We start from the raw sequence: 23,514 nt of genomic DNA, 5'->3' as shown, positions 1-23,514 counted from the left end.
CGTGATATGCTTTTTGAGGGGACTGTGGGTTTTCTTTTCACCTAAAGCTAACAATTATGGTTCCTATGCCCCATAGACCCTTGCATGAGAAATTATGAATATTTAGACTCTATTCTTGAAACCAACAGGAAACTTAATTCTGAAATAATCTTGCGACATCCTTGGTACACTGATGCTCTGGTGCAGCTTCTGTCTCTGTCCCCTGTTTGGTGAAAGCAAGGACAAAGGAGCCTTTGGGGCTGGTTCTACCAGTTGGGCATGACCCCTCTCGGGGGATTGGGAGCAGTGTGGCCCTGAAGTCACGGGGTAGCAGGCCTGCCTGAGTGGATCCAGAGGAAAATTGGCTCTGGGGAGAGGTGGCCGGGGGTACCTGGCCTTTCTGCTGGCATCTAGGAGCCCTGACCTCTCTTCCCTCAGCAGCAGGTTCTCAGGTGGGTGGGCAGCCAACACAGTGACCTCACCTAGGTGAGGAAACAGCTTTGAAGACACATTCCACTGGGGAAGGTTAGGGCCCTTCCCACCCCTTCCCACCCCCTCAGCTTCCTCCACTGCCCCAGTGGGTGGCTCAGGGCCCTTCTTTGGGCCTGTCTCCCTGGGATGCAGCTGTCCCTGTCCCACCCTCGCTCAGAATTCTGCTGCCCGGTCAATGAGGGTGAGGGTCTCCAGCACCCAGGTCTCTCCAGTGCCCCCAGGCACCGTGCTGTCTGCAGACCCCTTCTGTTGCAGAATAGGGGAGCAGGAAGCCAGGCAGGCTTCACTGGTGTTCAGGCAGGCACATCTTCCAAAGCCCAGAGTCACGGGGGTGGAGAACTCAGGGATTCAGAGGACCACCGCCAGAAGCTAAAGATTTTTCCTGTGGACAGCCCAGACAGGCTGCCAGGCAGCCAGGGCTACAAGGACCCTCGGGCCCCAGCTACACACGCTTTTCTCCCAAGTAGCTCTCATCTCACAAACTAACCTCAAACAACATGTATGACTCTCTGTTGCCCATTCAGCCCTGGGCAGGTGGAGGCCAGCCCCTCAGCCTGTCGGTTTGGGATGTTGCCAGACAGTCAGTCCTCTTTTGACATCCAGACTTGACATCCTCTGACTGCTTCCTCAGCAGCAATGGGGACATGTCATCCCAGCCAGGAGTCTCTGCTAGAAAGCCAGGAAGGATCAGCAGAGAGTCTATCAGTAACAGGAAAAGTTTTGAAGCCTCCAGAGATTGTCTGGGTGGGATTGCCCTTGGCTTCCAGCCCTCTGGGCTGTGTCTCTTCCCTCTCCATAAGCATTTCATTTCCAGAGCTGCCTGGAACCTGTGGCTTCTCTCCTACCCGGGTGACTCCAAGAGCCAGGCCAGCTTCAGGGACTGGGCTCACTGGAGTCCCAGTCCTCAAGGACAGGGCCAGGACCCCTGCAGTGTTGGAGGGTTCACTGTGAAAGGCCAACGGGGTTGGGCAGAGGCAAAGAGAGTTTCAGGTGCTGGAAAGCCTTAGGCCTTGCAGTGTCCCAGAGGAAGCCACTCCCTTCCCTGAAGTGCTCGATTACTGGGGAGTCAGGGTGGAGAATGGGGGAGCCTGCCTGGTTGAGGCTCCCTGGTGCTGCAGCTGGTGACATGTAGGAGCCCAGCCTGGCAGGACTGGGCCCAGGAACTTCACCTTGGACTCCTGAACACACCTGGAGGAGAGGCCCTATCTCTCAAGCCCATGCCAGGGCGTTACCAGAGAGGAACCACCCTGCCCCTACCACGGAGGTGATGAGGCTTGTGGAGGCAGAGCCTCAGGTCCTCAGCCAGGTAGTTTCCTGGAGCCTGAATTCCCTCCACTGCCCGAGACATGGAAGGGCCTCCCCTGACAGCCAGGATGCCAAAGGAGTGGTCCAAAATGGGGCTGTACACAACAGGGGGGCTCAATATCTGGACAGAACAGAGCTCTGCTCTTCCTTGGGAAGAGCCCTCAGCCCAGGCAGGTGGTAGGAGGCAGACTGAGGAGCCTCCCCTCCCCGTTAGAGATGATGTAAGTGGGAAGGGAGCAAAGGTCAGGGTCCCATCAGAAATGGGATTTCACTCAGGTGGTTCACCTGAAGAGGCTTAACTGAAGGGACTATCTACCCTCCCCTCTGGCAATTACATTTGTTCTCTATGTGAGTCTGTTTATATTTTGTTATGTTTGTTTTATTTTCAGATTCCATATATAAGTGAAATCATATAGTATGTATTTAATAATTATATAGTTGTTATTTATTCAGTAGACAAGGGAGCAGTACTAATACATGTATTAGATAGGAAATGTGAGGTTATGCTGTGGCAACAAACAGCCCCAAAATTGCGGTGGCTTGAAATATTTATTTTCTGCTTGCAAAGTCTGATGTGGGTCTGGGCAGCCCTCCAGGGCAGCTCCTTACCATACATACAATGGTTCAATGTTGCACCTCCAAATCAAGGAATTTTTCCTCAGTTGATGAGACATGGAAGAGAGCATGCTGGAGGTCAATCAAACCAAGACTTCCACCCAGACAGGAGGCCTGAGACTTATAGTCACATTTAATTGGCCAAAACAAGTCACATGACCATGCCTTACTTGGAGGGGCTGAGGAAGTACAGTCCTCCCTTGTGCCCAGAAATGGAGGAGTCCCGCACTTTAGCAGGTGTGTCTGCACTGCATGCAGCTACCACTTAAAGAGTTCCTTCACTGTGTGCCAAGCACTTTCTAGTAAATTCTACTTTGTCTGATGTGAACAAACAGCTCTACTTTATTTTTCTTTGTGCTTGATATCTTTGCCCAAGCTTTGATTCTTTCCCTTTCTGGTGTTTTTTAAAAATTCAGGTGTGTTTATAATGTATTAGATTAAAATATGTGTAATTTGAGACCATCTGCCTTGTAATAAGGAAACCAGATTGTTCACATTTACAGTCACCGTTGCTTATGCTTGGCCCAACTTCATCTGAATTTTGACTTTGTGTTTTTAAGGTTCGTTAATTTTTTTTATTCCTTTTAATTTAATTTTTTCTTCTGTAGACTATGTTACTTGCTTTTATCTTCTGCAATGATTTGGAAAGTAGACATTCTGTTTTTAATTCTGTTAGTGGTTCCATTTAGTTTTTCATGAAAATTATTAAACCCACATTTATATTATTATCAAAATCAAAATCACAAACAATAACTTCAGGCTCTTTCAAAAGAAAGACAAAGAATTTAGCCCATTTGCTTCTTCCCCGGCCTCTTCTGCCCGTTCTAGGTCTCCATTAATATAACCTAAGGACACGCTCCTTAACTGGACTTATTACAGTCACCGAAACATCCTCTCTTCAAAACACTTTCAGCTTTCATTTTTTTGCCCCATGTCCCTCAGTCATTGGACTTTCCACCCTAACCCCCTTCTCCAGACAGGGCCCCACTGCACACATCTTAGTCTGGGATCATTTCTCTGCCGACTACCTGTCCTTCTCCATGGCAGCCCGGGCCCCTCCCACGAGTCTGAGGTTTGAATTTCAGCTCCAGTGTATGGTGTGTGTGTGCGTGTGTGTGTGCGGTGTGTATGTTGTATGTGCGTATGGTGTGTATGCATGTGTGTGTGTATGGGATGTGTGTGTGGTGTATGTATGGGGGGCTGTAGTGTGTAGTGTGTGTGTGGTGTGGGTGTATATGGGATGTGTGTGTGTGTAGAGGTGGTATGCGGGTGGCACACTACACTGGGAGGCAGGGTGTGCTTCCTTCGGGAGTTCGCCAGCCCTTTCATTTCACGAGCAGGAGCACAGGCATGGGCTCTGCGTTGTATTCCCAAGAGCGACACGCAGCTGCCGTGCATCCTCCTCTGGCTGGGGAACCGCGGATCCGGAGCTGGAGAATGGACAGATCCGTCATCTCTGGGGCTGGCCGGCTCTCCGAGCCATCTCTCAGAGGTCTTCACTCCCTTTGTCTCATCTACTGGGGCCTTAAGGCATCGGATATGTGCAGGACAGAAACGAGGTTCCTCTCCAGGTGTCCTGTTTGTACGGTCCAAGAGGACCAGAGAGGGCCGCCACACGGACTCGGACAGACACCAGGGGGCGCCATAGCTTTGAGAGGATCAAGGGCTCCCCTGGGATAAAGGCAGACAAGACTGAGGGTGTTGGCGAAAAAGGCAGGGGGCCACAAGGAGCGCGCGTGGAAGCGGGCAGCTGAACCCCAGGCTTGGGTGAGTAGGCTGAGATGGGGACCCCGAGCGGGCTTTGGGCCCTGGGAAGCGCTATGAGGCTCCCTCTCCTGGCTTAGGGCTTGGGTCATTTGGTCGGTGGACACTGAAGGCTCAGTGCTGGTGCGAATTTGGGGTGTGAGCAAAGAGAGGCGAGGCTGGCGAGCTGCAGCAGCCGCCTCCAGGGCTCGGGCAGCTCGGAGACGCTGTGGGAGCCTCTGGACAGCAGTCTGCAGGAGGGCTGTGGGATCTGCCCTGATCAAGCTCCTTTCCGTGGCGGGAAGCACCCAATCGGTAAAAACTTTGATATAATTACATATTTGAACATTAAATACAAGCACTTCTGTGTTAATACAATTATGATATTATATACACACATACTTTCTTCCCAGCCCCCCACCCCCGGATTCACCCACATCCCTGTTATGGACAGCACTGGCCCAAAGAGCCCTCCACATCTCTCTCCAGTCAGGAAGAGGGTGTCAGCCTCCTGCATCATCTGTGATCCTTGAGAATGGAGGAAGCTGGGACCAAACTCAAAGCAAAGTTTTAGATCATTTTCTGAGGCTAGAACTGGGGTGACTTCTGGCAGGACGTTTGCCAAATGGTGACGACTATTATCTCTAGATGAGAGATTCCAGGTGGCTCTGACTTTTTATTTCTTGTACTTTTTGGTTGCCCTTGCCTTGTTTGCAATGAAGGGGTATGCATATACGTATGAATGCATGTGTATACATGTATATAAATTTCATAGGGGCGGGGGTTTGTCTTGTTTACCCTGGAAGTCTAGCATCTAGACTCTAGAACACAGTAAATGCTCAATAAATATTTGTCAGATGAATAAATCATCCTGTTTACAACTGAATTCTAGATAACCACTCGGTTACAAGCAAGTTTAAAAAACACATAAGTTAATGGGTGTGACTTTTAGCTAGTTCTGGAAATCTAGCCTGCCCTTTTACGTGTACATCCCATTAAAAACCCTGCAAAGCCCCGTGAACAAGAAGAGTGCCTGGGTATGTCAGGGAGGTGTCTGGGGACTTTGCAAACTACTCAGAGAAACTGCTGAGATCTAAACTGTTTCCAGAAAAGGGAACTCCGGGCCACAAAGGAGAAAATCGGATGTTCCTGGGAGGCGGCAGAAAGCTGGATCCACCGAGGCACTGCTGGACCCCTGTCCTTCTATGGGAAGTTCTCAAGAAAGCCCACAGAGCACCCCAAAGAGAGCCCTCCCTGCCTGGAGCCCACTGTTCTGAAGGCAAGTTCGGGTGCTAAAATAGCAGCGAAACACTGCTTTTGAAGCGGGGTGGAAAGAGAGGCAAATAACCGGGTAGACTGTAAGTTTCATTTAAAAAAAAATCAATAGAGGTAATGGTTACATTTGTCAAAATTTATTGAATTTTACTCATTGAACACTTCCAGTGGGTGCGCTTTTTATATGTAAATCATACCTCAGTACATTTGATTGGAAAATAACAACAACAAAAAGAGGTAACCAGAGGGAGGGGAGGGAGGAGAGACACCGATGACAGCCAGACTCCCAGCCCAGGGACCCTGCCCGAGGTGGTAGGAAGTCAGGACAGCAGCAGAAGAAAAAGGGCCGAAGAGGCCACAGTGGCGCTGTCTCCTGATTTTTATTGAATACAAACGTTTATTATGAGATAATCCTTGTTGCTGACCCCAATGCTTTTGCATTTCTTTATGTTCCAAAAAATAAGTGCTGTCAAGTATGTTCTACCACTGCCAAAAAACACTGGGTCCCCAGTTAGGCAAGGACTAGAACGACAGTACAGTTTGGTCCAAACATTTAAGGTTTAGCCATTTAATTTAGCCAATAATTTCAAACATATCGTCAGTCATTCTTTATTACAAAAACAACAATAAAGGTCTAGCGAGGTCTCAAATGTCTACTGCAGGTCCTTAGAGAATGGAAAAGCTGGCAACGGCAGGGGAAAACCACAGCCTGCTGGTGCCCTCTGGTGGTAAGGTGGCAGGACTGCATGGGATTACAAAGGCGTAAACCAATGGTTCCCCAGCTGGAGCTCATCAGATCTGTTCAAGCACAGCTGGCTGCCCCTCTACCCCACCCCCAGTTTCCAACTTGGAAGGGACAATGGGGGCTGAGAATGAGCATTTCTAACAAGTTCCCAGGTGATGCTGCCACTACTGCTGTTCCTGAGGCCACACTGAGAATTACTGGTTAAAGTTTATCCGCCCCAACACACCTTGCTTCTATAACACTAGACTGCATGCTAGGAAATTAATTAAAACAGCATTTTTCAACATCTCAACTACTGTTTATGGGTGACTTTTTGTTGGTTTTTGATCTTTAATATTTTTTAATGTTTTCATATTTTTAACTTTTAAATTTTTTAGCAAAACAAAAAGACCCAAAGTACATCATGCTTTTCAAAGAATTGTTACCACAGTGCCATTCTAAGACACAGGTACAGATGAGTTTTATGGAGATGGACTGGGCACTTCAGAGCCTGGGCCCTTCTTTGCCACTTTAAAAGCCTTCTGTCTAAGGCTCTGCTTTTGCAAAGGCCCCACCAAGTGGATGAGGGTTGTACCTGGACCCTGTGGGGCTGGCTCCTCAATATGGGCTGGGTCCTTAGAGGAGCCACCTCTCCTCACCCTCTGCCTGGGGGCTCCAGACCCCTCTCCTCGTGCCAGCCCCCTGCCCTTGCTCTAGGCTTCTTCCTGCTGCTCCTCTAGGAGCTCTTGAGACCTGGCCAGTCCCCACCCTGCTTGTCTGCCGATGGTCAGGTTGAGCTACAAATGAGGAAACTCTCAACTTTTACTGAGACGGTATGGGGGCGGGGGTGGGGGCTTGGAATCAGCAGACCCACTGCACGAAGACTTTCTCTGCATCAACCCTCGGGCTCTGTCTGCAAGTCAGCCATGTTCTCTCAGACCTGATAGAACCATGAGCTTGGCAAGTCCCACAGCTTTCCCCTCTGAGCTCTACCATCAGAAGGAGTCCGGGAGCTTGGATGAGGGACACTCTGGAAGGAAAACTTCCAGGGTGGGACCGCCAGTTGGCCTCACTGGGGTCAAAGACACACCTAGGGCCAATTGACTGTGGCCAGAGTTCAGGCGTCTTGTGATAGCCCCCTGCCACCATGAGGACACTCTTATTTGGTTGGTTTGGAGCAGGAGTCACCCTCCCACAGGGCGGGTGGGGCAAAGTGAGTGTCCCAGCAGCTGGGAGGGAGAGGCACACAATTCCCCTGGCTCCCAGGGGTTGGAGCTTGAATCCAGTCCCAAGGCAGCGCCCGTGCCAAGGCCCAGGCTCCCTCTGTGGCTGGGTCTCCCTCTGGCTGTGGCTGACAGAAGCCATCTGGGCTCTGCATGTGGCTGCACTGCCCTTTCTGCAACAAGTGGAGTGCTAAGGAATGGGGAGTGCCTCCTGTCCATGGCTCTGCACCACCTGACCGGAGGGGACTGGCCCCTCCATCTGTAGGTGCTGGTAGGGGTAGACATTCCCCCAGAGGACAGAGCTCCTGGAGGGCCTCAGGTGTCCAGAACAGGGAGCTGTCTCCCATCCCTACCCCTTCCTCCCCAGAAGGCCACAGACACTCACCCCCCTCCACTGAGACTGGGGGCGTGAGGGACTCCTGCTCTGGCTCATGCCCAGGAGGTGGGCCTCCTGCTGATGAGGGCTGGGCCCTGACTGGGGCAGGAAAGACCTTTGGGCCCAGGGGTGGCTGGTCCATAAAGGCGTGTGTCCCTGTTGGGGGCTCTGCCTCAGTCTCACTCAGCCCCAGACTGATGCTCTGTTCTCAGTCCCAGCAGTGAGCTTCCCCTCCTGGATACTTGGAGGTTCCAGCCTCCTCCCCAGGCAAAGCACTGGGCATGTTTGCCAAGCCGCCCAGCCCAAGACGCCCAACTCCCCACACCTAGCCCAAAGCCTCCTCATACATGTGGTTCCTGTCATGTGGGCCTTGTTGGGTCCAGTGACCCACAAGACAATGCCCCAGTGCACCAGAGAGCACATAAAGAGGGCAGTGCCGACCCTGTCCACTACCCGCACCCTGCTGGTGGCTCCTGGAAAACCTGAACTCTCCCCTTCAGCCCTGGCTGGGACACCACCTGTCTGGCCCTGCCTGCACCCTGGGTCCTGGATAACTCAGGGTCTTCTCGGAAGATTTCTGGACTCTGGAAGCTGAGGAGCGGCATCCCCAGTTAATGAAATGATCACAAACTGTCACCAAGATCCGTGTCCCAAATGCAACTGGCTATTTTGTGTGTGTATATGTGTGTGTTTTGTGTTTTGTGGGGGTTTTTTGATGGATGTACTGGGGATTGAACCCATGACCTCGTGCATGTTAAGCATGTGCTCTACCACTGAGCTATTCCCACCCCCTCCTGCAATGAGCTGTTTTTAAAGATGGGTGGGGCTGGTTACAGATAGCCCAGCTTCTCCCATCATTTCCAGATTTGCTCAGCAATCTAACCCTGTGTGGGAGGCAGAATAATGGCCTTCCCCAACTAAATAAGTCCACATCCTAATCCTGGAATCTGTGAATATGTCACTTTCCATGGCAGAGGGGACTTTGCCGATGTAATCACACCAAGGGTACAGACCCTGAGAGGGGGAAATGATCCTGGACTATCTGATGGACCCAGTGTAATCACAAGTGTCCTTAAAATTGGAGGAGAGAGGCAGACAAGTCAGTTAGAGGGAGCTGTGACCACGGAAGAAAGACATAGAGATGCCAGGCTGCTGGCTTGGAAGCTGGAAAGAGGTCAAAGAAAATGTGCACAGCCTCCAGAAGCTGGAAAAGCCAAGAAACAGATTCTCCCAGAGCCTCCAGAAAGGAAAACAGCCCCTCTGACACCATGATTCAAGCTCAGTGAGACAGGTGGTGGATTCCCAACCTACAGAACTGTAAGATAAATGCCTGTGGTTTTAAGTCACTAAGTTTTGGTAACTTGTTACAGCAGCAATAAAAAACTAATATGCCATGACAGACTGGCTGCTGAAGAGAGAAAATTTCAGAGCTGCCACGGAATTTTAAAAATTTTGGTAACAGTTTTGTTGAGTTATCATACAATCCACCATTTAAAGGGTATAATTCACCATAGAATTTTTTTAAATGGAGGTACTGGGGATTGAACTCAGGACCTTGTGCATGCTAAGCATCACCCTACCACTGAGCTACCCAGCCCCCACCACAGACTTTTAAGGGTTATTTTACAACCACTGGCCTCCCCCTTTTAATCTCTGAAATATCCATCATTAACCGACTCCAAGTACATCTCCAGAGGCTTATGTAAAATATTTTTGTACCTTGTCAGGGTTATTAAATAAATGGCTGATATCAAACAGCTCATCCTTGTCTGGTCGTGCTTCCTGATTCAGAGGTTCAATGTCAGGTGAAAGGAAGTGAACTTGCTCTCAGCTTACCAGCTGGCAGTAGAGACCCTCTAGGGAGAGGCGCTGTCTTTGTAGAGAAAAACACCTTGATATTTTGGGAGAAAGGTGAGGTTTGAGAACATGGAAGGTGACAGGCATCTGGGTGGCAAAGGGGACTGAGGAGCTGGGGGTGGGATGAGAAGGAACACTGACATAAAGGGGCATCCAAGGGTCAACCTGGAGTTGTTTTGCTGAGACGTAAATCCTTCGTGTGGCCAGGCTTCTGGGGGCCTTGCAGAGCAGGGTCCACACTCAGCAGTGACCTGGGGAAAGCGGGCCCACTGGACCCTTCTGGAATCTAGCGCATGCTCCTCAGAAAGTCTTCAGCGTGTGGAATAGGCCTCAAGCTGAGCTTATAGCAAGTCCAAGGGGCAAAGGACACCACCACCTGACACGCCCTCCTTGCCAAGCTCATGCGTACTGCATACAGGTGGGGAAGGTCTGTAACATTCCAGGTGTGTCACACAGCTGTTTGCCTTACTTGAGCCGATCATTGGTGTCCATGTCAAAAAAGATAATGTTTTAAATCACCAAGTAGCCAGTATATTCCCAGCTCCCTTTCATGTCTCCATCTTGTAGACAGATGTTGGGGTCCACCTCTAAAATCTATTCCCTGAGACTGTCAAGCCCTGGGGGGTGGCTGGGGTTGACCACTGCTGCAGTGCAGCCTGGAGGGCTCGTCCAGCACAGTGGCCCAGCTCGCAGGGGCACAGGCTGCTGGTGGGACTGGGCTCAGAAGGCAGGAGCGGGGTCTGGAGCTCTGGCTGGTGGCTCCTCAAGCCGGCAGAGCCCTCATAGGCAGGCCTGGGTCTGGGGCAAACACGCCACCAACCCCCAGGAGAGCAGTCCCAATACTCCCAGAGATGTTCTGAGGCCAATTTCACAGAAGCCCTTCAACTAAGGTCCTCTGTTTCTTGGGGATTTTCCCAGGGGCTGGTTAGATTTTTTTTTTTCCTTTTAAACTTTTGAAACAAGAGGGTCTGATTACCTCCTCTTTGCCCAGGCCATTGTTTCATTCCCTCCTCCAAGATCAGAGTCCTCTCACCTTGCCCCTCTCCTCTTCCTGCAAACTTGGTCAGGGGACACAGATGTCCTTTCTTGCTCTCCCAAGCCAGGTGGGGGCTGCCCTCAATATTTCCAAGGAGGTTTTCTGATACCTTCTTAAGAAGAGGAACAAAATATAAGTGTAACCTCTAACAGGGAAACCTGACATTCCTATAATTCTTAGTTTAATTTTTAGGCAAAAGTAGTGAACATCTTTCTGTACTTTAAACTGCAATTCGTGTCTATTAAAATTATCTGCTTTTTATACTATGTGGATTATTTAAAACACTGCAGTAGTCATATATTTGATACTTAAGCTAGCACAAACATTATTTTGTCATATGTCAGAAATAAATTTAGAACCTCAGCTCCACACAGACAGGGATTTTTGCCTGTCTTGCTCATCTCTGCATCCCCGGTATAGAGAAAAGTGCCTGTCACATAGCAGGTCCTCAGCACAGATTTGTTGAAGAAGTGGGTTGACTAACTAATCAACTTCACAAATTTAAAATACCTTTGGTACTATAACTCACAGTTTCCTTGCAATACTAAAGTATTTTAATGCAGTCATTCTCACATTATTTTTAATCTATCAATTGTGTCTTACCTTAAATGGATTTAATGTTTTATTAAGAAACAAGATTGGAGATTCCGATGCATTAAATTTACCTTCCCTGAAATGAGAGCATAATATATTAGCATTACTAATGCTGAAACTTTTGAACTGATGGAAATTCATTGGAGGAAAAGCTATGCATGTTGGCTCTAACAAAGCCATGATGTAACAAACATTCAGAAAACTGCAGGTGAACCCCTGCTTTTACCACTTACCATCTCTGTGACACCGGGAAAGTAACTTCACTGAACCTAACACTCCTTATCTGTAAAATCAGTAACATACCTCGCCCTCCTACTTCACGGGGCTGCTAGGAAGACCAGGTAGGAGCACTCATGAGAGCATTTTGTAAAACACCACTCAAAACTAAGCCATTCTATGGACCTCGAGATCATCATTCTAAGTGAAGTAAGCCAGAAAGAGAAAGAAAAATACCATATGATATTACTCATATGTGGAATCTTTAAAAAAAAAAAAAAAAGACAAACAAACTTATTTACAAAACAGAAACAGACTCGCAAACATAGAAAACAAACTTATGGTCACCAGGAGGGGAAGGGGGTGGGAAGGGATAAATTGGGAGTTCCAGCTTTGCAGATACTTAAGTAACATATATAAAATAGATAAACAACAAGTTTATACTGTATAGCACAGAGAACTATATTCAGTATCTTGTAGTAAATTATGGTGAAAAAGAATATAAAAACAAATATATGTATCTTCCTATATGACTGAAGCATTGTGCTGTACACCAGAAATTGACACAACATTGTAAACTGACTATACGTCAAAAAAAAAATGTATATATATACATTTAAAAAAAAACTAAGCTATCCTAAAGAATATGTATGGGTGCCTGAATTCACATACCAAAAATGGATGTCTTAACTTTTTAAAATGTCAATCAGATAACTAAATAATAATTAATCAGATATTAAACAATTGCTATCATTTGTATTTCTTTGAACTTCACTGCTTATTTATTGGCCATTTGGATTTCTTCCTCAGTGATTGACCTGTTCTTATTCTTCATCTATTTGCCTCTAGAGTATTTGCCTGCTAATTGGTTTCAGTAGCTTTTAAACTCTTTAGCATAATTACTCCTTATCTGTCCTGAATTTTGCAATTATTTTCCCCAGATGATTTTATTTACCAGATGGGTGTTTCAGGTTTTATGTAAGTCAATTTTATCAATTTACATATATATATACACACACACACACACACACATATATATATAGTGGCTTTTGATCAATACTTAAAGGAAAGTCTCCAACTTCAAGATTATACAATATTTTACTTATATTTTTTTCTTTCATATACTTATTTTTATATTTAAATATTTAATCCATGTGTCACTTATTTCAGTATAAGATAAACAGTAGGGAATCTAACCTCATTTTCCCCCAGTGATGAGCCAGTCATACCAAGGCCATTTATTAGCTAATCTGCATTTTCCAGACTAATCTAAATTGCCACCTTTTTTTTTCTACTAAATTCCCACTAGAACTTGGAGTCAGATTTAGACTCTGTTCTATTCTGTTGATCAATCTGTTTATATTCCTATGCTAGTATGACATTATTTTGATTACTGTAGGCTCGATAAACTATTTTAATATCAGAGGATGAATCTCACAGACATCAATCATGCTGAGTGAAAGAAGCTGGACACAAAAGAAAACATTCTGTAAGATTCTACTTAGATGAAATTCTAGAACAGGTGAGACTAATCTAGAGGAGCAGAAAACAGATCAGTGTTTGCCTAGGTCAGGACTAGTGTTGGGAGAAGAGAGGACGCAGGCGGTGGTGGGGGGGGGGGGGGAGGCTGACTATAAAGGGGCATAAGGGAACCTTCTGGGGAGTGGAAATGCTCTATATTTTGACTGGGTCAGTGGTTGTCAGAGTGTATACATTTGTCAAAATTCATTCAATTGTACACTTAAAATGTGTTAATTACATTGTATGTAAATTATATCTCAATTAAAAATATCTGATAAGGCAAGTCTCCTGACCTTATGTCATTGCTGTTCCCAAAAATTGTTTTTCTATGCTTATATAATTATTCTTCCAGATGAATTTTAGAATACCTATATAAAATTAAATTCTTTTTCACTGCTCTTGATAGGAATTGTGTTAAATTTATTTATTAATTTGGGGTAGAATTGACATCCACAAAGACTTTCCACCCTTTAAGAGGATATATCTCTTCCTTTATTCAAGACTTCTTTAGTCATTTTTTGCCATTTTGGTAAAAGTTTGTTTTGTCAGGTTTTGGTATCAGGGCTGCCTCAGGGGTTGTTTTCATGTTCACTCCTAATCATGTGGACTTTTTCTCTGTAAAACTTGCCAGCAGTTTTCATCATTTGTTGATCTTTTCAAGGAATGAGCCCCTTGTCTCCCCTTTATTCTATACTGACATCCTATGCAACCTAGTCTATTCTGAAAAAAAGAATCTATTGGAACAGTCTCTTTTTCAACCATTTCACACTGTTTTAATTATTGTAGCTCTATGAAGTATTTTAGTATCTCTTATCAAGAGATTTTGGTAAATTCATCAAGCATTCTAAAACTCCCCTCCTCTCTCTAACATCCCTGCTCCCTCCAGTCATCTGGTAGACTGTCAGGAGATGATGACTTCACTTCAGAAAGGTTTCTCTGTGCCACTCAGCTGGCTGGCAGCTGCTTGCTGGGAAGGTATGTGGGCCTCCAGTCTGCCAGGCCTGAAACACATTCACCTCAATAAATGTCTTCCCCACATGCTGAGATGTCGTGAAGAGGAGCCTGAGACTCTGGGACTAATGTAGCCAAGAACACTCTGTTCCATCTTCCATCTTCACAACGAAACACTGACTGCCTGCTAATAGATGCGCACTTTATTTTAAATATATGAATAGGATAATTGTTTTAAAAGACTTCCAGCTGGTTAATTTTAGGTTCCTGCAATAAAACTCTCCTCCGGCATATTCTCTGGCTTTGGGCCCTGAAGGGCTACAGGTTCTCCCAACTGAACTGGAGACAGTGTTCTGTTTCACGTGCTCAGGTTTTCCGGTGGTGGTTTTGATGCAAAGTCAGGAACTGTGTTGGCCTCAAGAGGACTTCCTCCATGATCCCGGGGAGCCACTTCTAGAGCACTCTTGCCAGTCAGGAAAAATTTCATCCAGTAAAATATTTTCAGTGAACCATTGGGCTACTTTTCTTTGCCATGATCAGGCAGGTCCTCTCTCCCCCTCTTTCTTGGGCATTGACTTCTTGCTGCCCACCTGCCAGGAGGAGAAGGGCCTTCAAGAGCTCTAAGTCGCCACCAGGTGTCAAGTCAGGGCCTCCCCAGGCCTCCTCCAGCAAGCTCTCAGTTTCAGTTAGCAAGTGTAGCCTGGCATCCAGGTCGGTCTTGTCAAACCCCTGCAGGCTGCTGGGCTTCTTCCCTTTGTCACAGTCACCCCTTTGAGGGCCTTTTCCCTCAGCTTTCAACGTCGTCTCCTCTGTCCCAGGAGTCACCTGGGTCCTGTTAACATGAGGATGGACCAGGGAGAGTGCCCAGAGGTGGGGTGGGGGTGACACAGGGCAGCTAGGACTACGAAACAGAGGAATCTGGGTGAGGAGCAGGTAGGGCTTTGCCAGACACAACTTCTAACAGAGAAGGATGGAGGGACCAGGGCGGGCACCAGGGTGAAGAAGAGTGTGGAAGCATCACTGAGCAATCTGTTCTCCCTGATGACCTGTGTTCAGAAGAAGGAGGGACAAATGGGATGGAGTTGGTTGTCTCTGTGAGGTCTGGGATTTAATTAGATGGAGTAGAGGGGTTCAGGTAGGAATGTGCAGGTGGTTTAGGTATGGCTGGAATGGAAGGTTGGCAGAGAAAAGAAGATGAGACTGAGGAACTCGTTGCAGTCAGGTGAGAAAAATCTTCACTCCTGAACCAAGGAGATTGGACTTCGTTACAAAGGACCTGGGAGGAGAAGTGATTTAGGAAGTTTACTCAGCAGCAGCCTGTGGGCCGTCTGTAGCCATGCACTCTGTTGTTCACACTGCTCATCCTTTCAGTTTGAGAACACTGTATTAGGCAGGTTCCTGCTGCATCTTGCTGGGTAACAAACACACTCAGAAATCTCAATGGCTTAGAGCAGCAACCATCTAGTTCACATTCACAGGTCTGCAGGCCAGTTGCAGCAGCTCGACTTCAGTCTCTGGGTTGTGCTTAGTTCTCCTCCATGTCTCTCATTCTGGGACCAGTGGCCACCTGGAGTGTTTTTGTTTTTTTTTTTTTTCCTTGACAAATAGCAGAAAGTGCAAGAGGTGAGTGTGGCAACACAGATACTCTTCAGAACTGACTTCTGCCCATATTCCATTGCTCAAGGCAAGTCACATAGCCAAACCCAACAGCCACAGAGCAGAGAATTACACTCTGCCCACTCTAGTGGGAGGCAACTCAGCATCTCCCTGCAAAGAGCATGGGTCAGAGACTGGAAATAGATTTGATTACTGCCATCACCAGCCCACCTTCTTCAACAGCTTTAGCTCTTGGTTCATGAGTGTCCATGTGGTGTAATAAAAGAAGTGCTAAAGGAGGTCTGGGGTCCTGGATTCCAACTCCAACTCAGCAAGTCCTTCAGTCCTCAAGTCCTTCAATTTCCCTCCTCTTCCACCTAAGGTGGTTGTTTAGGCTGGTTCCCAAGATCTCCTCCAGCTCCAGCCATCACGAATCTTCAAGACTCAGATGGCTCCATCTGTCACAAGCCTGATTATTTTGGAAGAGGTAGAGACCAGAGGCAGGAGAACTGTGAGAAGAGCAGGCAAGAGTGTGGGCATGGAGGGAAAGAGGGGAATGAGTTTGTCAATTGTCAGGAAAGAAGAACAAAGCTGGGTTAAGGAGATGCTGGAGTCGGTAAGCAAAGTTTATATATATACCTGTTCCACAGGCCACTTCTCCACACTCTGCCTGACAGGTCTGGTGATTCCTTACTGGGATTATCTGGTACATGGAAAGTTTCTAGAGAGAGAGCAACCTGAGTGATCACTTTTAAGCATTCTAAGCAGGTGAACAAGAATCAGAACACAACCACAAGTTCTGTGACTTTTTCATTACTGTACAACCTTCCGTCTGGGTTCCAACTCATGAATTGGGAGCTATTTTGAAATGAATAGTGGTCTTCATGTCCTTTAATCTGTCAGAGCTGTGAAACTGAACAGCTTTCAATGGAATTCAACAAATAAGTGTCAGTTAGAAGTCTTTGGTCGCAAACAAGAGAAAGTCTGGGACTCTGGCCAGTTAGCATATAGGAAGCCTACTGGGTAACTCAGAAGGCTCATGGAAGGCAGAAGAAACGGCAGGGACTAGGGTGGGGCTCTGCCTGCAGTGAGCCGACAATAACCCTTTTATTTTCTGTCCTGTGTCTCTCCACCTGTCCAGAGTCCCAGTACAGTCTGATGGATGGAGCATAGGTCCTATGCCCCAAGAATTCATGGGCAGTCAGAGTTCTGTGATGGACTCTGAAGACCCCTTTGATTTCTTCAGCAAGGAAGTTAGAAAATTCCTGATCTATAGCTCCCCAAAGCCTGCACCCAATGAGATAAAGGCAAATCCCCCAAAAGAGATCAGGGGGTGTTTAAAAGGGGAAGTTGTCTGATGGCCATAAAACAAGTACCAATGACAAACGGTTGAAAGATCAGTGAACTATGGAATTGCAGTGGTGGAAGACAACAGTTCGTAGATTCACTCTGAGCCATGATGTTTGGAGGAATTCAGACCCACAGGGAGATGGCATTAGGGGTGTTTGTGAGTCCCAGACCCGGCAGCCCCATAGCCCTCCTCTCTGTGCCTTTCTCTGGAATGACCAAAATTGCTAGGGTTTGTCATCCAACAAAATGTCCTGCAACTCCTCTCCTCTATTCTACTTCACAATAAAAATAGCGAATATTTATTAAGCAGTTACTATGTGCCAGGCACTGCTCCAATAATTAACATAAAACATCTCATTTAGTCCTCACAACAATCCTATTAGGTGATTACTTATCCCCATTTTACAGATGAGAAAAACAAGGCATGGACCCTAATTCACTAGGCTGATGAGAATTAGAATGATGATTCAAACCCAGATAGTCTTGGTTGAAATAATTTAATATTCCCATAAACAGTCCTTCTTCAAAGAGGTTGCCATGGAAACTTAGGACAAATACTCCAGGGTCTGAATTAAAGGAAACTGGGACTATTTTGCAGGTGCCTGGAACAGGAAGTAACCATGAGACCAAAGGAGGAAAAGAGATTGGGAGAAGGCAGTTTTTAAAATTAAGAAAATAAAACGAAAGAGTGGAAAGCTTTAAAACCTTTGAGGATTTCACTACGGAGAGTTGAAAGGGCTGCTAATATCATTGCATTCCCACTTCAGCTCCTACCTGGCAAGGGACTCGTGTTTCCTGTGGGTTCCCGGGATGGTTTTCGATTCTGTTTCTGACTCGTCTCTAACGTGGACTGGCCCGTGTGTGGAGCCAGGTGTGAAGCCTGTGCACAGCTGGCTCTAATTTGAGGGGCCTTCTGCCATTTTAAGATGACCTCACTCCATTCCCTTGACTTTTCAAAATGCAATTCACGCTACTTTTCCAAAATTTGGATAATGATTTATTGGCTTTTTTTCTTGCATTATCCTGTTGTGTGAGGTTTTTTGTTTGTTTAGGGGCTTGATAACTATTCTTAATAGGGGGTTTGCAGACCTATCTATTAAAGGAGGGAATCAAAAAGTATCACTTCCTTATTTCTACCTTTCTGGCCATTTTTCAGTCTTGGCCAAGGAATTCCTTTCCACCTTTCTGTATCTCCCATATCTACCTTTGAAAGGCCAATGTAGAATAAGAAGCTGATGGTTAAGTCTTTTTGGCATGAACATGTCTGGATTTGCAACTTGCCTCTGACACTTAACAGCTGTATTTTGGACAAAATAGGGGAGGACTGTACTGCACAGTCAATCTCAGGAGCAGCAGGGAAACTTGTTCAAAGGGGAACACCCACTCCCCCAGTCCTTTGACAAAAACAAAGACAGATCATTTAACTCTCCCCCAGACAGGGTACCCCAGACCCAACAATATTCTCTGTCAAACAGAGGGCTTCCCTAGCCCACATTTCAGGAGCACTGAGAACTGCCAGAGCATTACCCTTCCCACTTTTCTTTCTCTCTCCCCACCTCTGCTAACCCAGAAGTTATCACACATGAGCTCCTGGATAATCCCCGGTTCCTACAGGGTGTGTGACAGGCACTGATGTCTCCCCTGAGCTCAGCCTTCGATGCCCCGGATGCCTCGAAGAGCCAGAGCTGCATGAGTGTGCACGTCCCTGGGCAGATGATACTCAGGGTGCTGTGAAGCATCCCCAGAACAATGGTTCAGACATGAGCATTAAGGAATATGTCATGCTCCTTGACCCAAAGTGTCAGAACCACCAAGATGAAAAAGCGGTCAAGACAGAAGGTGGTAGCAAGCTTCAGTACTGCTAGTGAGTTTGGCCCGAGGATCACAATCATAAACTCATCCCCCTATAAGAGAAATGTATGACACATTTACTCATTCATCCAACACACATGTTCAAGGACTTTGACATTTTTACATTGAACTTGGCATTTCCAGTCCAAATTTTGTGAGGGGTGCTCTGGGTCTCTTGTGATAATCACTGTGCTGTCTGGGACACAAACTGTGACCTGTTCACTAAGTTATGTCCTCTTCCTTCCAGGCATCACTGGATGTCACTGTCCAGCCTCCTTGCAGTGAGGAGTGACCCTGTGACTGAGTTCTGGTCCATGGGACATGGGCAGAAGTGACATGCACTGCTCCCAGGTCCGGCCCATGAAAAGTTCCCATGTGTGGTCCTCCATGCTCTTCGCCCCTCAGGCAGCTTGATATGGACAAGCATGGTGACCCTGGAAGTGACATGCTGAAGTGGCAGTACCCTGGGTCTAAGAGTCAGTGCTTGGAGGAGAGCCAGCCTGCTGAACACAACACTCACTTTGGATTTTCTATGATGTTTGAGCCCTATGTATTTTGAGGTTTGTTACAGCCGCTAGCGTTACCTTAAATGGAGCCAGTTGGAAGTTATATTTGACCATTAGAGAAAATGCCGTTCTGTTCTAAAGATTTGAAGTTTAGATGTGTTTGTAGTAAACACCTGTTTCCTTTCTAAAAGCTGCCCAAACTAATTTGATTTTGCAAAGTACTGAAAATTAATATATGGTGCTAAGTCCATGGAGAGGAACAATACGATTCGCTTCACCAGCTTAGCATGCAAATGCTGTCACGTCTCTCTGAATTTCTAATTACATGTCTACAAGCTTCTATTAGCAGGAGGTTCAGTACATCCACCCTGAGGCCCCCATAACACACACTGCACACTGGACACAGAGAGTCAGCTGCCATCTTTGCCTTTGATGCTGCCACCCAGTGTCACTGCTGAAAACTGGTCCCAAAGTCAACAGGATGCTGTGGGCACTGCAGTGATGCCCCTGCTGATCCTGACCCAAGGGATCCAAGGCCTTGGGTTTTTTAGGCCATCTTCAACAAGCTTGGGATTCTCCCCAAAACTCTACACCAGCAGGGTGGCTGGACTTCCAGGCTCAGCCCACACCGTGCCGGGAATAGCCCAGCCCTGTCAGCCAGGCAACCTGGCCAGAGCCCACTAAACTACAGCTCTCCTTAACTTCAGATCTCAGGGAGAAGGGGCTGGGGTCTCGGGAGGCCCTTGGTTTGCTTGTACCAGAACCTTGCACGCCAGGGAGGCCAGCACCTTCTGAGCCCATTCTTCACTGACCCCGCAACTGGAAAATGAGAGCCCACTCTACCTCCATCGTAAAACAGAGCAGCCACCCAGCGGCTCTCCGCCGACCCAGATCTACTCCAAAATGTCCGTCTGTCTCAGCTTGTTCAAAAAAGCAGCTGGGAGCTTTTTCTTCTCCATTAAAAAAAAATTGCTGCATATTACATTGAGCTGGGGGGAATAGATGATGAGCCCCTGGGAAGATATTAATTTCCATTTGTTACAAAAACATGCAGGCAGACTGCTGAGAATCTGATCCCTTCATTTTGCTTGTAAAAGATGTTTTGTATTAGTTCATTCCTTTTTCCAGAGTATATTAATTTGCATTTGCTCCTTTTTAGAACTTGGCTAATGGCTTATTAATTTTGTTAAGACTGACAGTATGGGAACTTTCCCTTCAAGTAAACATAATGTTAAATCCTCTAAAGAACCAGCCCAAAAAGAACTTGTGAGCCCAGCAGAGCCAGTCTCCCCGCTCTACGTCCACACTGGTCACCCGTGCCCCGACTGCACCCAGCCCAGGATATCTGATCCCCAGATGATCTGGCCTGAGAGCAAGCAAAAGCCTTTCTCTACCCAGGTGAAACATAAATTTTTTTTTTTACTGAAAACAAGCAAGACAGAGGGAAAGGAAGACACAGCAAGCATAAGACTAGACGGATTTGCAGAGTACAGGTGTGAGCTGCGTGACAGGGCACCCTCACCACTCTCCTCTCCCTGGATATGGGGGTCTGCTGGGGGCTTTCCTGATTTTGAGCATCCTCTACCCCACCCCAAGTACTTCCGAGGGACTAGTTGGACCAAGACACCAGCCAGGAGTCCATGGCCAGTGGGTGCCCACAAGGTCAAGAGAACCCCCTGGACCAAGCCCACCCACCCCGCAGGCATCTGATGAGGAGGAGGAGCCAGTTACCTCGTGGGACCTGGGCCCCTTCCTCCCTCCCACTCCACTTTACCCCACTCAGCAGAAGGGCCATTTCCTCCCACGTGCTATTGATTATGTTTATCAGTTCTCTCTTCTTCCTCCATTTTGTTTAAATTTATTACTTCCTTTTTCTCTTTTCTCTTGCTTTGTAACTTAAAGGGAACAAAGTTCATCAGGTATTGACTTGATTTATAGTTTCTCTTTTTTCCCCCTCCCTAATATAAGCACTGGGAACAATAAATCTCCTCTAAGTACTGCATTGGCAGTGTCCCAGAAATCGAGATATGTCACTTGCATGCTTTTGTTCTTTAAATATTCTGTGGAGTCCTAAATGTCTTCCCTAACGAAAGGTTTATTTAAGAAAGGATCTGCTCTGCCAAATGCAATAAAAAGCAGCTGAAAAAGAGGTTCAACTAGAGGAAGGAAATGGAAGGAGATAGAATTGTCATTTGTCCATAATGTGATTTTATTCCTAAGATAATCAAATGAAAAATTCTTAGGATTGATAAGAATTCAGTTAAAGAGAATGGATACAAAATAAACATTCACAAATCAATTCCCTTCCTCTCTACCAATAATTGGAAAATAAAAGAGTAGGGGGAAGACCCCCACACATGCTAGCAACTGTGAAAGTAAAGTACCCTAAAAATGAGTTTAACAATAGATATGCAGGAACTATATGAAAACTGACAGTCGTAAAGGAAGACAAAAAAATACAGAGATGTGTCATGCTCGTGGTGAGACTCAACACTTATGATGTCATTTCTTTTCAAATTGATGTATATATTTAAATCAACATCAATCAAAATCTCAGTAGAAGTTTTGGAACTGTGTCCAAATGATTCTGAAGCTCATTTGGAAAATTAAAAAGACACCAAGAGACATACATTTCCCTACTTCTCCTGGGCTGGCTGAGGGGGCCTAGATGGCAGAGGTATGAGATAGGCCCAGTGCGGGACAGGCGGGGATAGAGGACTGGCCACCACCTGGGGCCTTGTGGTCCCTGAGCTTTCAAAGCTCAGAGGAGAGTGACTTCGGGTGTTTCCCACTGGGGAGGATGCAAGTTTATTTTAGTTGTTCAACAAATATTCACTGAGCTTCAGGCACGATTGTAGGAACCAGGGATGGAACACTGAACAAGACAAAGCCCCTGCCCTGAGGAGCTGACGTTAGCTGGGGAGGCAGACAACAGACAATGAAACTCAAAACTCCTGTTAGCACATCAAGGTGCTGTGAGGACTTTCAGCCAGAGACAGCTGGCAAGGGAGACACTCATGGGAGATGAGATGGTTGCCGTGGGATCATGCAGGGTGAGGGCATCTCCAGAACTGGACCCATGAGAAGAAGGGGGACGTACCAGGTGGAGGAGGGTCTGGGCTGGACCCCAGATGCCTTCACCTTCCCCTGGCTGCACTCCCTTTTTACAGAAACCTTGCTGCCCTGGAAGGCGTGGCCACTCCCCATTAGTGAGACACCTAACCTGAAGCAGCAGGCAGTCTCTCTCTCCAGAAATTTGAAATTGGACACACTGAGTGGAGTCCTTGAGTCAAGGGGCACTGACTGGCAGGGGGTGAGGAGTGAGGCTCAGCAGGGCAGTGGGCAGGCTGGACTACCTGCCAGCTGAGGAGTGGGGAGCTGAAGGCAGGAGCTGGGGTTCAGGGAAAAGCAGGAACTTGACTGTCCCCAGGAGAGAGAGAAAGACAGAGACACAGAGACAGAGAGGGACAGAGACACAGAGAGAGAGAGACAGACAAAGACAGAGAAACAGAGAGAGGGACAGAGACAGAAAGACAGAGAGATGGAGACAGAGACAGAGGGACAAGAGAGACAGAAACAGAAAGACAGAGAAACCATCCATGACTTTCCAGGGCCCCCATCACTCAGTTTTGTGGGTCTCACAATAGATTCCATGAGAACCTATCTTTTATCAATTGGTCCCCAAGTGACCAAACTCAGCTAGTACACTGATTTTTCCAAGCACTGTTTTAGGGAATATGCTTTTTAAATATTTAAAATTCTTTCTTAATATTTACCAGCATTTTAATAAATATTCAAATTGTTGAAAAATAGGTCAATTTAGCCTTTTTGACCTCACTCTTTATATTAAGATATTCCAAATTCAGAACACTTCATATACAAATTTTCAGTTTACACTGATTTCTCTTGAACTCTCTTAAAAGTTAGTTTCTGTTTTACCAACATTAAGCATCTTTAGGATTCTTTTTTTTTAAATGGAAGTCCTGGGGATTGAATCCAGGATCTCGTGCATGCTAAGCATGCACTCTACCACTGAGCTATTACCCTCCCATTTTAGGATTCTTTTACCAATTTCTCTGAATGACAAATTTGATGAACTTAGCAAATGTTCAGATGTACCAGACTCATTGCTTCTCACTATTTATAAAGCTGACAAGCAATTTGTATTTCATGGAATGGTTTTAAAAGAATTGGAAAGCATTTTTGATTTTGTCTTCAGATGGCATTTTAAGGAATGTTTGACTTCCCCCTCAGAGCAGAGCAAATAGAAAGGAGATGAGGAGGCTAGAGCAGAGGGAGGGGAA

The 23,514-nt window shown here is 46.6% G+C and overlaps 1 long non-coding RNA gene across 1 annotated transcript; it reads right to left on the bottom strand.

Moving 5' to 3' along the window:
• Positions 1–13,355: 13,355 nt before the first annotated feature.
• On the bottom strand, positions 13,356–21,750 carry LOC135321169 (uncharacterized). Its single transcript, XR_010380721.1, has 2 exons — positions 16,143–21,750; positions 13,356–16,012 (listed from the first exon to the last, which is right to left on the bottom strand). It is a non-coding gene; the product is annotated as an uncharacterized LOC135321169 (long non-coding RNA).
• Between the last annotated feature and the right edge of the window lie 1,764 nt (positions 21,751–23,514).

The sequence above is a fragment of the Camelus dromedarius genome, chromosome 4 (assembly GCF_036321535.1).
Source record: "Camelus dromedarius isolate mCamDro1 chromosome 4, mCamDro1.pat, whole genome shotgun sequence".
NCBI lineage: Eukaryota > Metazoa > Chordata > Mammalia > Artiodactyla > Camelidae > Camelus > Camelus dromedarius.
The sequence above is the reverse complement of the archived record's forward strand: the minus strand, read 5'-3'. Positions and strand labels throughout refer to the sequence as shown.